Source organism: Ambystoma mexicanum, chromosome 5q (assembly GCF_040938575.1).
Source record: "Ambystoma mexicanum isolate Mex_15411 chromosome 5q, UKY_AmexF1_1, whole genome shotgun sequence".
In the NCBI taxonomy this organism is placed as follows: Eukaryota; Metazoa; Chordata; class Amphibia; order Caudata; family Ambystomatidae; genus Ambystoma; species Ambystoma mexicanum.
The window spans coordinates 1,230,851,593-1,230,868,564 of NC_090933.1; positions in this window are offsets into that span (position 1 = coordinate 1,230,851,593).

A 16,972-nucleotide genomic window follows, 5' to 3' on the forward strand; every position below is an offset into this window, starting at 1 on the left:
AGGAACCGAGGAGGACATTGCAGACTCAAGCAGCATCTGGTGTTTCACAGACTGGCGAGAGGATGAATACTAAAGAGATGTTTATAATGAGCAAGGTGAGAGGAATAGGGAAAGAGGTCTGAAAAGGCAAAGAGAGGGACGGTTGGATGATAATAGCATTACCTGTTCCGGAAATAAAATAAGCCAATTGTGCTTTCTTTTTCTATCTTTCTTTTTTCTCTTTCTTGCACTATTTTCTCCCTCTCTCTCTCTTTCTGTTTCTTTTTCTCTTGCTCACTTGTCTCTCTGTGAGTCACGTTGCCAAGTGAAAGTTTGATAGAGCCCCCCATTCGTTTTTGATTTGATAGACATTTGACCAGAGTAAAAACATAGATATCTTGATGGGTGGTGCTGTGTTTGTAATGCCTGAAAGTGAATAAGAACAGCAACACGAAAGGTACATACCAAGGAAAAACCTGGCCTGGTGGGTCTCATCAGGGGTTGGGTAGAGCAGCAAACATGGAGCTATAATGCTATTACCACTGTATTACCGTTCCGCCCAATTCTGAGTATGGGAGGAAAGCTGGAGATGTACCTTCAGCTTCAAGCTGAGGGTTGATCTTCAGGTTTCTGCCTTTTTTTGGTGTAATTACCACCAGCGCTATTACCACCAGTGGTAATAGCGCCAAAATGGGGAGTTACAGTGCCACTTCAACTCGGGAACAGAGTGCAAATTGCGCTGGACTGAGTTGTGGTAACGGTAATAGAGTTGGCGGTATGCCGGCACAATTGCCGCCGAGATACAGCCAAGGCCCTGATGAGGCCCATTGTCACTATTTGTGTCCTCAGGAATGTTTTCCCATTGAGGGCATATTACCTATATGGGGGAGTTGAGAGAGGCACTGGTAGGTTCTGCAGGGGTTGGGTTGCAGGTTCTCCAACAAACAATTGGGCTCATTACAAGTTGGGGGTGTGCGGGTTAAATGCAAAGGTATTACCGTATAGCACTGCATTACTGCACCGGCTATTAGCTGGAGGTAAATTTGCAAATCTTCCAGCCGTTTTCGAGCTCTGAAACACGTGTGTATGAGCGTGATATAAATAAAATATCATATCATATCAATTACCATTGTGGAATTACCGCGGCAGTAATTCAGCTAAAAATGCCCCATTGAGTCCTACGGACTAAAAATCATTGGGGACATAAATCACCACCACAATTTATAATCTGCTGTATTCCCATCAGGCCAAGTGCCGGTAACGGTAATACAGTTTGTTGGTCCGCCCAGATACCACCAAACTTTTCATGAGTTCCAATTTCATGGGAGATGAGGACCAGCCTGCTGTCAACATATTACAGTATAATACCCTTGTACTCTATACAACACTATTAAGGTTTTTTTTTTTACTCTTTCATAGATATGCTGTTCTATGTAGCAAAGTCCTCATTTCTGCCATTTGCATGTACCACACTGTGTCACTACCTATTGGACACACAATAGTCCCGTTTAGTGTACGAGCATGAACACCCATTTGCCCATGAGCCAAACTCATTCTAATAAGCAACACCCTCATGCTACCACTCTGACCAGGCCGGTTGTTGCACAGAGCACCCTGTTCATGTTCATCCCCGTTTACTGTTGAGCCGTTTTGCAAGGGAAGAGGCGCGAGATGTAGGCGGCGTGGCTCTGGCTGCCCGGTTTTGAACCTTTCCAGCTGTGGTTATTCAGCTACTGTAAATAGTGCATGTTACTCTTCTTTTCACCTACAACTCCCATCTTCCTTCACCATTCCGACACTGGCAGGGGGTAATGGAAGTTGTGGGAACTGTTTGTATGACCTTTGACTTCTTTATAACCCAGCACCCCCCACCCCTTGCAAATGTATGTGACATCAAGTGTGTTAGAATCACATTATAGTTGATATTTCCTTACTCAGTAACTCATGGCTCATAACACATGTGTCCGCATAAAGGTGTCGAACAAAGCCTGTTTTAATATAAACAGAGGTAACTATCGAGATGGAAAAATATATACAAAACATATGTATAATTCTTACGTAATAAACACAATCTTGTGAAATTTAGGACAATGTGTAATGAATGCTCTACGAGCTGTGTAATCTGATTGCTCAACCTTTACTGAACTGTCCAAATTCTTCCACACATGTTGCAATCATCACAACGATCAGCATGTTCTGGGATAGTTAGTTAGTTACGGAATGCGGGGTGACAAGTCATGAACTTAGGCGAGTGTTAGAAGTGTACCGAACAAAGTAGTGGATCTGTGGTCTGGGCAGGGGAGAGGGTAGGCGAAGCATAGTGCAACATGCGACAAGTGTTGCAACCGGAACATTGCAACAGTCTAAGTGACTAGTATCTAAGGCTCCTATTACAACTTTACATTTGCACAGGGACACGAGAATACAAATCCTCTATATAGAATGGTGAATATGGTCGTACAAAGTAGAGGAATGGTAAAGGGAAACAATTTATAGTAGTGGAACACTGTTCCTGACTGTTCCTGCTCACTTCGATCACTGATTTAGGCTCTTCATTACGTGGTTGTTACTCCATGATATATTGTAAATATATAGTAGACAGTAGTTCCTTTGGCAGCTTCACTTGCACAGCCATCTCCCGGTGCCAGTCAGTCATAAAACTTTATTCGGCAAAAGCCTTGAAAGAGTATCACATTAAAAAAAAAAGAAAAACCATCCTTAACATCAGTGAATTGATAGAACACATTAGAAAGGGGAGAACAATCCAATGCAACGCACAGGGGCTCCTTACGAGTTGGACGGTATGCTGTTGGTAAATCCGATGGAATACTGCCCAATAGATTAACCATTACCACCACTACCACCACTAGGTCTGGTGGATTTACCGCTGGATTAAAAGTGGTGGTGGCAGCGTTATTCCCCATTAATTTGGAGCCCATAGGACTCCATGGGAGAGTTCTGCTGATTTTGTCAATTTTCTGGTGAAAAGTAGGAGGATTTAAATCCGGCATGATGCTGGGGGTAAATCTCCCACTCTAAGGCCGAACTCATAGCATATAAAAGTGCAGAACAATTAGCAGTAATTCCACTTTTTTTTCCTGCACCGCCATACTTGTAATAAGCCCAAAATGTTTAAAAAATAATTCCACAAAGCCAGTGATCTGTCTATGTATCTGTTTGTCAGCCTTAATGCAAATATAGCTTAGTAAGGTTGCTCAAACCATCAGCTCTGCGGCAGCTATTTCATATTTCAGAGTGGGCCTAATTTCTCGAATCCCCCTTCGCCTAAACAGGGGAAAAAAGGGTCTTCTGCCTAATCCCCATGTATTTATTTTATTTATGGCATTTGTTACACGCCCAAACCCCGAGGTATCACGGCGTAAGTTACAAATACACACCTATCTGGTTGCAAAGATAATTACAGTACAGTAAGGGTTCAGGGAGGGAGTTATTAAACTGCCGGCATTACAGTTCAAGTAATAACGCAGTTATTCATAGTGTATAACTTACATAGGAGTATAAAGTGTTTAATGTCATCCTCTGCTTGAGGACAATGTATACCTTACCACTCGGCAAAAAAAACAAACCTGAAATGCGTTATGAGAGACCTGTCATTGCGGTCCAAACAATCCATCCTTTGGCCTGGAATAGAGATAGTGGCATGCTTCCTATTGGACTGTTTGAGCTGGTATTTTTCCCTCCTCTCTGCATCCCATATATGTTTTAACTTCCCACTGATCAGCCCAACATCTTTTTGGGAGATAATACCCGGGAATATAAAAAGGTCTCCGTCATTCACTCATTAGACACATACTCGATAGGGGATGCGATATATGTTCTCTCTCACAATAAGTACCTCCGAATTGTTTGGGTGAGAACAAATTCGGGATTAGTCCATAGGGCTAACCATATGCCAATAGGTCTTAACCTAAGTCCGTCACTTATGAAGGGATGGCACAATTAAGAGGCCATGGCAAAGAGCAGGGATGAGCATGGGAGATTGAGGAGGTGTCTAATAAGGGCATCTTCCTTCAGATGAATCAGATATGTACTCAAATTCCTAAAACTCAGCACCATACAATGGTAGTGGATGTAGTTTTGCCTTGCAGATTTTTAGGCATGTCGCAATGAATTGGTACCCTATACAGTTTACAGTAGTGTTAACAGACCCACATATCCGACCCATAGACTGAGCTTGTTTGTGTAAGTGGCCCCTACCCTGCCATTTAATTAGGAATACCACTCCCACATTACTAAAATGATCCACCTGTTCAAGTTTGAGGTTGTTCTGCATAAAGGAAGTGCATGATCCATTTTTCCCCCAATCACTATCACCTTAAATTTAGTTGGATGGACTTTTAGGGCGCTTGCTCACATGAATACAGTATATGTGTTAATAAGGGCATGCAATACTCTAGGTGGTCCTGCAATAATCATCTGCGTAACTCAAAACTGTGTGCGCCACTAACACAGGGATGTTGGACAGTAAAGCCTACAACTCAGACTCTCAAACATTAGAGTAGAGGTTAAACAGGAGTGTTGCCAATATACCCCCTATTTCACACCCCTACCTATGTTGAAATACTCTGTACCCTCACTGACTAGTCCAAAGCAGATAGCTGCCTGCGTGTTGAGGTGCACAAATTATATTAGCGATAAGAGGGACAGAGATATTTTTAATCCTTCTACACCCTTTAGAGCCTGTCTCTATTAACCATATCAGAGGTAGTAAATAGGTCCATAAAAGTAAATTTGCACTGTATAAAATCTATATATTTTACCACTAGGAGATACAAATGAAGGGTTTGCTCTCTCGTGCATAACCCGAGGCAGAATCCTCGCTGTGATTTAGCTAAAATCCCTTCTGCCTCCACCCACTTATTTACGCTGACGCAAAACAGTTTGGTGAAGAGTTTTCTCACTGTATCCAGTGCTCCTTTTGTACCATATTTTCTAACAGGCGCATACTGTTCTTTCAGAGGTGGAAATTCCACTTTTGAGAGCAATGTTTGGTGGAAAACATTTGCACGAGTGCAGGAGGTGGAAGTACCCCCGTAGGAGCTGGTCTTGTTTGTGAAACACAAAAGTAATTCTTATTCCAATGAAGGACATTCCTGCACTTCAAGTCTCGGGAGGATAGCTCAGGGGCAGCGTGCTCACTTTTAAGCAAAACGGCACGGAGCACCACAGGTTGAATCCCCGGGTCTGCACTTAGAAACCTCTGGGAATTAAGTGCCTTATAAATAACCAATCATATCATATCATATCATGTCATATCATATCATATCATATCATATCATATCACTTCCTGATTGAAGGCATGATCCGGCCTCATTCCTTTATCCACTCCTGGACGTCTGTCAGTGGTGTATTGTGGATTCCTTGCATCTCAACTCCATGTGGTGCAATCATAAACAGCTGGCCTCACTCGGCGACTCTTCAAATAGTCCAACTCCATTGCATGAAATCATCGAGCAAGAGGGGAGTAGGTCTTTAACAATTTCCTCTGTGCCTTGTGATGGTCCAGCTGGCAGTATGATTGATGTTGCTGTAACTAACGATGCTGGCAGTGGTGATCACTCTAACGACATGTGTACGCTTCTTCACTCTTCTCTCCCGAAATAGGCGGCGTGCGTGTGCACGAGCCCGTCAACAAACTAACAGAAACAAAAATCTAGTAACTGTTCGCAAGAGGTTCATCTTCCAAAAAAATATTTGTTAAAAAAAATTCAGTGAATAATTGTGTCAGAATTTATGTGACACATTTCTTGTCAATATTTCCAATAATGACGCCATCATCGATCTTAATCAACTGAACGATGAATCCAAACATCTCCTCGATTTGCACTCACAGGCCAGCAAAACTATGCCTCAGAGCGAGCATGTGGATGTCTCTAGGGGCCTCATTACGACCCTGGCGGAAATCGCGGTGCTAAAAGCACCGCGGAGCACGGCGGAAAGCTGCCGATAGCGCCATGGAGCTTGGCGGATTTTCCGCCCCATGCCGACCTTGGCGGGGCGGTAAATCCCCATTCCCCATTTTACCCTTCCCCATTCCCATTTTCGCCCCATAGGGTATAATGGGAGTGGGGAAGGCGTTAATTGCGCCACCGCAAAATACGGTGGCGTAATTAACGACAAGGTCCCGTAGCGCCATGGATTTCTCCGCCCGGAAAAACCAGGCGGAAAACGCTCCATGGCGCTACGGAATCTCGTAGTAGGGCGGACGGGTCCGCCGCGAATAACGCTGGCGTAAACCCACTCCGCCAGGGTCGTAATGAGGCCCTAGATCACTTACACCCAAGGAGGTCCCTCAAATGGCTCCACAGCTGGTGTCTCACTCGCTTAAACAAGGCCAACTTTCCTCTTACTACCCTGTGACTTCCAACAAAAACACTGCCAATCCTTCTAATCGTGCTGTTAATGTGGGCAACATGATAGAGGTACCATGTATGAACTTGGCTGTTCCTGTTGCTGCAACAATCACTGCAAATCCATCTCAGCACAAAGATGAACAGCTCTTGGCAGCAGCCAATGGTGCGACTAACATTAAAAGCAGTAGTAAGGATAGTGGAATTCCACTACCATCTGTCACTCTTTTTAACGAGAACAACGTGTCTGCGACTGTCCACTTGAACTCTCAACCTGTGAACTCAAGTATCACCATGTTGACGTGAAGTCCAAACAAAGTGTACCAACTATGGAGCCTGGTGTCACTGCAACGTCAGAGAATGACGACTCTGGGCCCTCATGGGACACTGCATATATCTTGGGATGGCACAGTGATCCCAAGTGTACAGTTCCCAATGATTAAATCGGTCTTTTCTACTTAATATTTTTAAGGGGAGTCCCTTACACTCCATTCGGTTGATATTGAACGGATCAGGCTGGCTAACCATAACAACCATAGCATGATCTGTGCCCCTCAATCTGTGATCATTCTTAAATTATTATGGCAACATAGAGAAGACTTTGTTTGCGTGGCCTTTCACTTGAGCTATTCCGGACTATTGAAGAGGCCACAGACTTCTTAAAAGTTCCACGTCCAGCTCCATTGTATAATTCACAAAGTGTAAATAATTCACATGATGATTCGAACACCGATTTAGTAACACAATTATCAGCACTAGTTGGTGACGGCTGTAACACCACCTGGTTGGCACCCCTTCTAACTAATTATAGAAATTTACAAAATGGCAAAATCTTTCTAGCCCCGCTGCTATTAAATTGATTTCTTGGAATTGCTGTGGTCTCCATAACCTAACTACTTGGCTAGGATCCATGTAACCTGGTGATTATCCTAATGTATTGTTACTGCAAGAAATTATGGGCCTCATCACGAGTTGGGCGGTAACGCCGGCGCTAAAAGCACTGGCGCTATCTGCCCTACCGCCAAACCCACCAGCGCTATTAGCGCCGGATCATGGGTTTGGCGGATTTGGAAATCCCCATTCCCCATTGAGCCCATTCGGGAATGCCCCATTCCCCATTGGGCTCAATGGTGAAATTTCGCGCTCATACCGCCGACGGTATGAGCGCGAATTTTCGGCGGATTTCCCCACAGCTCAGAGCTGGGGAGAAATCCACTGAAAGCCCTAATTTGGCGGACCCTTAAATCCGTCAGTAACAGCGCTACCGCCGGATTTAAGGGTTACCGCCAAACTCGTGATGAGGCCCTATTATGTGTTCAAAACAGCTCGTATGTGATGGATTTACCACCTACCATGCCCCCGCTGTCAAAGGTCTTTTTGGTAGACCATCAGGAGGGATTGCAATTTTAATCAATAATGCTTGTAATCACAATTCTCGTGTGATTTTTTTCATCAAATCAAATCATTGCAGTTGAATGCACTTTTTCTGATGTTCTCTCTGATACATTTCTATTAATATGTACATACTATAATCCAGCGAATTGTCAGTTGGATGATTGCTTTAACCTTCTTGACGTGATTTTTGAAGATGCTTTAAATGACAACCCAGATCTTCATATAATTCTTGGTGGTGATTTGAACTCTGTGTGTCAGTGTGCAATTCATAGTTATGATGGAACTATTGGTCTTTCTCATCGTTCGCAACTGATAGCATGGGGCCAACATTGGATCGATTATCTGTTACAGTGGAATATGCATGTGAAAATGTTTGCATTGAGCCAGCGCATAGGAATTTGGTCAAGAGTGCTTGCCTCTTCATGTATGATTATTTATTTGTATCTACCGGTATGCTTAATTTATCTTCATTGGTTTATCTTCTTGGATTGTTTGTTTAGTGATCATGCACTGATTAGGTTACAAGTATCTCACATGAGCGAATTTCTGCCATCTGATTCCACTTTATCCTTAGTACAAACTGATCGTATTTTGACTTTGGTGAAGTGGAATCCTGGTTTATGCAGAGAAGTGACCCATTTGGTCAATAGAGATGTGTGGAGAGTGCATACTGACCAACCTAGGTCCCATCATGAGTATTAAGGGAGGCTTGGAATGCCCACATCATTCAGGAACACATTCTAAAGTTAATTTTTAACTCTCAGGTTGCATTGATAGCTAGCGTGTCTCCATCTAATCTGACCATTGCCTCCCTCAAAAGAGAAAAAACACAATTTCTTAGAAAAATGAAGAACAGTAACATGGATTACTTTGCTTCCATCATTGGGCAAACCAAGGGATTTTGTCCATTCTTAATGGAAAATATCAAACCAAGCAATGTGATCTAGAGGCTTGTGTCGCCTCCAAATGCTGGGAACAGTACATCTGTTCAAAGTTTAATCTCCCACAAGGTTTTCTGAAATGTGAGTCGGGTATTTTGCAAGCAAACGGCCCTGATACATTGTCATTTTCTTTGGAGGAGATTTCTTTGGCCATTCAGCATTTAAAATTCTCAAAAGCCACAGGCCATGACGGCATTATGTCATGCATTTATAAGTCAGATCCCCATTTATGGGCTGCAATATCACACACCAAATTTGACAACACCATGTGTTCCAATAGGACTTCGGACTCATGGTTGAATGCCATCATTATTTCCATCTTCAAAAAAGGTGATCCACAAGATCCAGCAAACTTTCGCCCTATTTCTTTGATGAATATGGCGGCAAAGGTGTTTGCTAGCCTTTTGCTGAAACACCTGGAATCCTTCATATGTATGCTTTTTTAATTGCACTGATTCATGCAAAATCTAAAATAATTGATTCTGGTCCGATTTTTCTTGTGTCATTGGATTATCCTGCGCCTTTGATACTGTCATTCGCAAACTACTATGGTCCAAATTGCTGACCATGGGTTTCTCCTCGAGCTTAGTGCAACTAATTGCAAAGTTACACTCCAACACCACTTTTCAAGTAAGAGTCTCCAAAGACGGGGTTATGACTCCTACCATTCCAACTAGTGCTGGAGTAAAACAGGGCTGTAACCTCGCTGCTACCATGTTTAACCTATATATCGCAGACATGGATAAATTGTGGCTCGATTCATCTATGTATCCTGTGAGACTAGGGGCGATGAAGTTTCACTGGCTATGCTTCGCCGATGATATAATTCTGAGTGATAGAACACTGCATGGTCTCCAACTAAAGCTTAACAAATTTTATGAATACGCAAATGAACACAATCTTAAGGCCAAATCGGCCAAGTCAAATTTGATCATCTTTTGTAATAATAAATGGATCAAATCACATCAATGGCAGATAGCTGGCACACGAATTGAGAAAGTGTACAGCTTACGTTATCTAGGCTATACTTTGACTGACGGAAATTCCAAGAAATCTTGGCCTACTGGTCTTGCAGAAAAGACTTGTCCTTTAACCTCCATGATGAGGATCATCTGTAAAAAGCACTGCACATTCTCCCTCCTCCCTGTCATTGAGCTTTATATGAAGAAGGCTGAACCTATTTTACTTTTTGGTTAAGACTTCTGTCTATTGGGGATCGGCCACCGGATGGACCTGGCGTAAATTGGCCAGATATGCCAAAATATTGGTCCCTCCATGAAATTCGCTCTTTGAAGATCTCAACAACGTGATGAAAGATGGCAATTTACCCCCTACGGTGACATTCATCGACCATATGAATCACATTTTGGTAAATATAAATTCCTCTAACGATGATCTAATATTGGGACATACCAAATGTTAAAAGTAAATGATATCTTTATGATAGGGCAATGACGATTAATAGCAATCGCTCATATAAGTCTTATTCCGAGTATGCATAATTTTCTAGAAAGAGGCTGTTGCGGTCACCTTATATTATCAAATTTTCATGCTCAAAAGCACGCACAGCTTATTTGAGATCTAAGCTTAATCAATATCACACTCTTGAACACACAAAATACTGGGTAAATCTTATCCAGTGTGTCAGGTAACGACATGTCACTTTTGTAATAAAACTGACCAGCTGGAAAGCCTAAAACACCTTGTTGTGTATTGCCCATTCTTTGAACTTGATAGATATCTATCTCTAGGCATTTATTTTCCATTGGCCTTTGACTACGCCCCGGATGATGTTTTGGGATAGATGCTTGCGGGGCGACAGCATCCGCTTTGTAGTAGTATTAACAAAACTCTTATTCAAAATTGATGAAGCTTTACAGTGTGAATAACTTGGATGCTTAGAGTATTATTCTGTTTCAAACATATACATAATGTATCTGATATGATGCGTTTTACCTGACAATCTCGAAGTTTTGAATATGATCTTATTATATGTGATGTCTTTGTTTTATAAGCGATTGACCATTATATATTCAATCCCTTTTTATGGGATGCGAAGAAGTATATATTTTGATTATAGATGATATCTAAGCTCTACACTATCATGAATTTATGTCTAAAAATTGGAAATTAGATCAGTGTCACTTGATGAAGCATGGATTTCCAACACAACCTTGATTGTGTTGGAAAATCCTAGAATGACACTTGATGAAGCATGGATGGGAAAACTGTATCTTCCCTCAGGATATAACTGAATTTGATTTATTGGTTTTTGTAAGTGTAAAAAAAAACAGAAATGTATAAATATAAAATTATATAATTGGTTTTATGATATGATTATAAAAGGTCATGATATGATTGTAAAAGTTTCATTTTGTAAACTAAATACAATATATATATATTTTTTTTAAAACTGCTGGATCTTGACCATTATATTTCTACCACTAGACGGTGTCATCCAGGGACAATGCTGCCTCCAAGCTTTCTCCAATCTAACACCTTTCAAACGATAATAGCACATGACAGTACTGAATCCCATACATTATCAAAACCTTCCAATGTGAATAGACTATTAATGACAGACACACCATAAATCAAGCCCTTCATCGCGCTGCACGTCGTCCGGACCATAGTGCAGGCCCTTGCTGTCTTGCACATCGATGGAGGAAATGCTCTCCTGAAAGGGCTCCTAGATGCTCACTTGGCTCCCCTAAAAGCAGTCCACCTTTCTGTGGCACATCTTATTATGGTAGCAGGTGATTTGACCAAATTACCGACATCTTACGCAAACTAGATTGGCTTCCATTCCAAGCTAGGATACTGTTGAAGACTACATGTATTATCTACAAAGCAGTCACAAGTAGCACATCAGCATACCTTACGGCTAAGCTCCACATATCTGGTGTCACACGTTCCTCGAGCAGCAAATCAACCAACTGGCTTGAATCACAACTCGTCTGCAAACAGGACCTGCAAACAATCCTTCTCTTGTTGTGAACCAACACTCTGAAACTTGATCCCTGTGTCGGCTCGGAATGCCCCCACAATTCTCCAATTTCGCAAACCTCTCAGAACATGGCTCTTTCAACAACACCTGACCAAGGGCTAATTCCAATGTACTCACATACTGATGCACAGACCTCACTACAGTAAAGGACTGGAGCCTAATTGCTGGCTGCCCACACTCTGTACAGTGCTCCGTTGCTCTCGAGCTAGGTCCACGTTTTAAACTATAGAAATATAAAATAAAATAAAGTGGATTTCATTTTGCATGGAATTTGTGGCTTCTAGCTGTAGAATTTGTTTTGCGATCTGTGCTCTAAACAGAGCAGATCTTGATACATACCCTGTTTATACTTAAAAGGGCAGTAATGGTGCATTTGCCAATCCCTCCATTGTTTTAAGAGCCCAAAGTGCCATTGTTCTCTCGTGCAAATTCCTGACATTGTTTTGTTTGAAGTGCTGCCATGTTATGAGAGGGGTCACCTGAAATGGGTCAATTCACAATCTGAAGGGAAGTCATTGCAGCGGTTCTTGGCCTGTAATGTACATTAGTGACACACTTGATAGCTCTTTAAAGTCAGTCTGGTGTGAACAAGAGGATGGCACTCAGCTTAAGTTGAGCAGCGATTTTAAACATGCTGGTGATATCACCCATCGAGCGGGAGAGGAGAAGGATCGAGAATAGCAGTCTTTCTTCTAGCGTGTTATACCAAAGACTCATCGATCATTGAAAAAAATAGGCCCTAAAAGCATTACAGACACTTTTAAATATAATTACTTTTCTGACAATAAAAGTTGTCAGAATTAATTACAATGAGAAAGTCAGAACAAGTTGCACAAATGGGGAAGAGTCTCTCTGTGTGTGGGATTCAATGGTAAGAGGCCTGTTCTAAAATGTCCAACCTCTTTCCATTTTGTCCAGAATTATAGGCTTTACTATGCCCTGTAATGTCTACAATTTACAGAATACATATATTCTTTAACTCTCTATTTTAATGTGATGTTCAATACATTTTTTAAGAACCTTATACTGCAGATCAAACAACTCAACTACTTCAGTGTTATAATTCACTTAAACAGTAGACTGTGTTTATGTGCTTATATCCAGCCAATGCACAGGCGTTGAGTGAACAGTGAAAGTCCCTGTGAAATAACATTTACAGGGTAATTCATGCAATAAATGGGCGCCGAAAAGGGGAGCGCAAGTGTGAAAATCGCAGCGCACGCCTGCTAAATCGGCCCACACATCCGTTTATCGATTCATGGAATGCGCTGCATGTGTAAAACCTGGGAGGTGCGCCAAATCCGTGGGTGGCACACGCGGGCGCACACGTCACTAAACGGCGTGCGCAATGCGCACAGGGAAAACGGTCATCGTGTAGCGCACTCAAGAAAAGTGGGCGGAACACAGGGTGTAACACGCGTGAAAATGGGGGCGTTATGAGGGAAGTACGAGAGGTAAATACTCGCAACGCCCACACGCGGGGAAAACCTGTGTGCCAAAAAAGATGCGCTAATCCAAAGCAGGAAGCAGGCATAGGAGGCCCCGCACAGCATAAAAGTGCACGCAAACAACAAACAAGCTCATATGCTACGATGAATATACTGCTCCTCGCAGGAGTGGTCGTGGGACACCGCAGGAGGAGGTGGATAGCCAGGCCCCGCATTTTTCTACCCAGGACCAGACTTTTTGGGATGCCTGATGACCAGGTGTATGGGAGGTACAGGTTTCAACCACATATAATCCTAGAACTGGTCAGGGAGTGGGAGGATGACCTCACATCACCCACCCTGTGCTCCCAAGCACTAAGCCCCTTGGAAAAGGTGCTCAATGTACTGCACTTCTTTGCTACTGGGTCATAAGTGCCATAGTCGTGTGTGTCTCACAGGCCACGTAGTCACGCTGCCTACATCAGGTGTTGGCCATCATGACTGCACGCCCCTCAGTCTTCAGGCACATATACATGCCCAGAACACCTGCAGAAAGGCAGGCTGTCGTCCAGGACTGACATTTCATCAACGGGCAGGTTGTATGTGATGCCAAGTGAATCATCACCTCAGTATATGCCAACTATCCGGGGTCCAGCCATGATAATTTCATATTCAGAATCTCACTCCTAAACCGGGACCTGGAAGCTGGGCGGCATGGCGACTCATGGCTAATAGGTGAGTATAAATGCCTCTGCACATGCATGCATGTCAGACACTGAGAAATGTGAAAATCCCACTAATGACAACCATTATCACCTCTCCTACCCTCTGAGCACCTACATGATGACGCCAACATGGAACCCCACCACACCACCCGAGGTATGATACAACACAGCCCATATTGCAACCCAGGGCATAGTGGAGCGCACATTCAGAGTGCTGAAGTCAGGCTTTCGCTCCCTTGACCGCTCTGGTGGGCAGCTGCTATATGCGCCCCCAGTAGTGTGCAGGATCATAGTGCAGCATTTGTCCTGCACAACATTGCAACCCGGCGGTGCCGGTGGACATGGTGGTGCCCCCACATCCCTAACCACATGCACAGCCGCTGCGCATGGGAGGTGAAAGGGCACGTGGTGAGGCAGCTCATACCCAGCGTGTGGAAAATGTCTTCACCTAAAATCCCACCCCTGCGGAGTGCACACAGGCCTGGCACATATCAGCTGACAATTTCTGATGATGACAAAAGGGACAGTCAACTGTCACAGCCATACTACCCAGAGATTGTTCACCTGGAAGTGCTTCATTGTGTGCATCCCTAGCTACTTAAACACACCCAATGCTGTGTCAGTAAAAAGGTACACATTCATGCAGCATGAAGGACTACCCCCTTGCAAAACACTACAAAAAAATAGTGGCATGTCACCCAACCCCTCACCAACGCCATCTAAGCTACCCAACAAACCATGGCATGGCATGCGATGTGAAAGCAACCAAATGAATACACATCACATGACACAAGTGTCACAAAGTGCACCCTCCTAAATAGAAACAGCCCACAGACAATTGCCTCTCACCAATGAAAAAAAAAACAGTACACATATAACAAATACTCACCATGAAGACAAAACATCAGTACAGGATCCAAGAGTGGCAACATATGACAGTAAAAAATTAAAGTAGTGCAAGTGTCACAACCTGACTAAGGCAGCACATCCACCCCTTCCAACTGCAGAGTGTTGCTGGTAGGCAAATGTGGCAGTGTATAGCATACAACATGAACTGCATCTGCAAAGGAGACAGTCTAGTTAAGAAATCAAGAAGCTACATGTATACATGCAAAAAGTCCTGTATGTAAAACCATACAGAAATCCACCCTGCAGTGGAAAAAAGAACAACAATCCCCACTAGGGATGTATACACAGTTTGGACTACAGACTGCCCACACAATTTATGGGAGCCCCATGCCTCTGTGTAAGTTACTGTCACTGTACGTGATATGGGAGGCAGACCACGCAAAGCCCCGGCATGCTCCTACATGACACCCTTTGCGAGCCCAAGGAAAGGGGAAGCAGGAGGGGTGTGTGTGTCAGGAACCCAAGTTTCTAACCCAAAGATAGGACAAGCCTGCATGTGCCCAGCTGGAATACACAGTGGATGCCTATGGGAGCCACACAAAGCAACACACTGTAACATTATTTCAGAATCTGAAAGAAAATGATTATGAACAAAAATGCAAAGGCAAATCAAATAAAGAAAAAGCTAAAGTAAATGTAAAGTAAAAGAAACAAATAAAATAATAAAGTAAAATCAGAAGCATAAACAAATAAAAATAAGTGTATCAAAATCAAAATAACAAATCAAGAATCAAAATAAAATGAAAATAAAAAATATAAAAAAGAAGAAGAAATAAAGATAACAAATGAATTAAATAGTAATTTAATTTAGCAAATCGGAATGAAATATCAAAAATGGCCATGTGTGGACTGGGGGGGCACCCAGGAGGGACGAGGTTGAGGGTGCACCACAACACCCACATGCGTGGATGTTGAGAAAAAAAACCCTCCATGGGCGCATGGTGGTAAATCAGAAGGTGGATGTGATATGGAAGGCAGACCACGCAAAGCCCTGGCATGCTCCTTCATGGCAGCAAGCATGCGGGTCTGGAAGGTTTGGTTCTGCAGGATGATGGTACGGAGGTCCCCATGCAGCACCTCACGGGTAGCACACATTTCTGCCTGCATGGCCCCGTTTGATGCCCGGATCTCCTCACGGGTTGCCTGGAGCTCATCTGAGAGTGTGCATGTCAGCTGCTCCAGCTGCTGTTCTGACCTTGTACTACGGGACACCTCAAGTTCACCCAGAGTATCTCTGAGGGACCTGTGTTCTAACCTCAGGGCATCCCTGTGGGCCTGTGACTCTGCAGATATGTGAGTGGCAAGTGGACTCTGTTGCCTGCTGCTTGAGGTCCACCTGCCTTTCAGGTGGGAGAATGGAAGTGGCCACTCTATCCACTGCCTGAGCAATCATCTCACACGATTCCCCCTGTTGTGCTGCTATGGTGTACATGGAGTTCTCCCACACAGTATTGCCTGGTGGCACACGGCCACCGCGTTGGCGGGCACCACACCTGTTTGTGGCACGGTGATGTGCACCTTGCTGTGCTGGCACTGCCTGAGGCTGTAGGACTTCATTCCTCCTTTGATCTGCTGGCCCAAGAACAGGAGCAAATATTGTGGAGTGTGACCCTGCATCCGTAACCTCCACAGGCAGACTTTCCAACACTGAATGCCCCATAGAGGTGTCTACTCCGAGTGCAGGTGGGTTGGACAGAACAGCATCCCTGCAAGAAACACTCACCTGCGACGGGACATATGTCTCAATGTCAGATTCTACACCTGATTCATAGAGGTCTCCGGAGGTTTACCCAAAGACACCCGTGGACAGTATGGTCTGTAGGAGTAATGGGTTTTCAACCACCACCACCCCACATCCTCCACTGGTGCCTGGTTGTGGCTGTGAGTACTCCTGCCTCTGCGCCATCTCCTCCTCCTCAACAGCATCTAGTGCCTCATCACCTGCAAAAACATAAAAGAAAAGTAATGAAAACAGGTTTGGGCACCATAGCCCACACACATAGGCATGACGAGGCAGACATCCAGTACATAAATGACACATGTCACACATGACAATAACTCTGGCATGCATGCACTGGCAATGATTTGGAAGGGTAGGAAAAAGCAGACACTGAGGACTCCAAGATGGAAAAGCAACACATGTGGTGCATGCTGGATAGCACTGGCATCACACATTAGCCTGTGAGTGGCATGGACAATCCACATAAATGACACATGC